We start from the raw sequence: 1,776 nt of genomic DNA, 5'->3' as shown, positions 1-1,776 counted from the left end.
GCCCTGTGCATGAGATTTGTGCCCTGAGTGGAGAGTCCCTCAGCCTGGCCTGCACCCTCTCACAGTCTGGGACCCCTCACTTCTTACCACCCACCTGCAGTGGAGGGGGCAGAGGCTCCCTCCGCCACTGCTGGGCTCACCAGTCGTAAGCCTGGCTTCAGGCTGAGTGGTGCTCCCTTTGTGGGAGCGCACAGACCACTAGGGGGAAGCTCCTACTTTAAGCGTCTTCCCCCTGGTGCTCAGTGTGCATCATAGCGACCAGTCATTCCGCTGTCAGTCAATTTGCGTTTACATATTATGCTTTTATTATATAGGATATATATACATATACATATACATATACATATACATATGCATATACATATACATATACATATCTTGTCTTTGTTTAAAGAAGTTCTGGAAGGATACTGATATTAATCCAGTATGAATGGATAGAGCTGTACTGGTTGATAAAGTACACTTGATCCTTGAACAGCATGTGTTTGAACTGCATGGGTCCACTTATACATGGATTTTTTTTTCAATAAATATATACAGTACTTTAAATGTACTTTCTCTCCCTTACAATTTTCTTAATAACTTTTTCTTTTCTCTAGCATACTTTTTAAAGAATACAATATATAACACATATAACAAAAATGTGTTAATTGACAGTTTAAGTTATCAGTAAGGCTTCCAGTCAACAATAAGCTATTAGTAGTTAAGATTTGGAAGAGTCAAAAGTTATATGTGGATTTCCAACTGCATGGGATTTTGGGTCTCCTAACCCCAAAGGTTGATTATACTTCCCAAACTGTTGGTAAATGGCAACTATACAATTCACCCTCTGCCTTAAGTGTCACTCTGGTTTTCTCCCAGAGAAAAGTGATACAAATCATTCTCAACTGGACCTAGGAAAGCTATATTTCTTTCTTTACTGTGAAGTGGATACACTGGTCAGATACTACACTCATCAAGGTCACCTATGTGCTGCTGTAATGTAAGTGCAATCCACTTTTGGCTTGAACCCACCAAGCCAACCTATTTATAAATCAAGGCTTTTTTTTTCTCTCCTCCTTCATATATTCACTAGAGACTCAGTGCACAAATTTGTGCATAGGTGGGGTCCCTTGGTCTGGCCAGCGATCAAGGCCTATTTGGGGGGCCAGCCAGCAGAGGGGAGGAACCCTGGGAGGTTGGCTGGCCAGCAGGGGCAGGTACCCGTAGGAGTTTGGCCAAACAGGGGCAGAGACTGTGGAAGGTTGGCCAGCTGGCAGGGGTGTCCTGGGAAGCTGGCTGGCCCCCCAATTGGGTCATGGGGGGCTGCCAGGTGGGGATAGGGACCACAGAAGGTTGACCGGCTTGCCCCCCCCCAATTGGGGCTGATTGGGAAGGCTGAACAGGTTGTGGGGAGGGGTCATGGGAGGTTGGCCAGGCGGCCAGGAGAGTGTGGGGGGGCATGGGAGGTTGGCTGTGGGAACACACTGACCACCCTCAGGCAGCTCCAGTGTTGAGTGTCTTCCCCCTGGTGGTCAGTGCATGTCATAGCAATTGGTTGACCATTACTGTTGTTTGGTTGTAATGGTTGTTAGGCTATCTATATATACTAGAGGCCTGGTGCATGAAATTTGTGCACTGGGGGGTAGGGTTCCGTCAGCCCAGCCTGCCCCTCTCACAGTCCAGGAGCCCTCAGTGGATGTCTTATTGACGGCCACAGTCTGGCAGCAGAGTAAGAAAGAAACATTTTAAAGTTATTAAAAAGGGTCAACATAGTGGATGCAAACGATAGAACCT

The sequence above is a fragment of the Myotis davidii genome, unplaced genomic scaffold (assembly GCF_000327345.1).
Source record: "Myotis davidii unplaced genomic scaffold, ASM32734v1 scaffold4101, whole genome shotgun sequence".
NCBI classification, from domain to species: Eukaryota; Metazoa; Chordata; class Mammalia; order Chiroptera; family Vespertilionidae; genus Myotis; species Myotis davidii.
The sequence above is the reverse complement of the archived record's forward strand: the minus strand, read 5'-3'. Positions refer to the sequence as shown.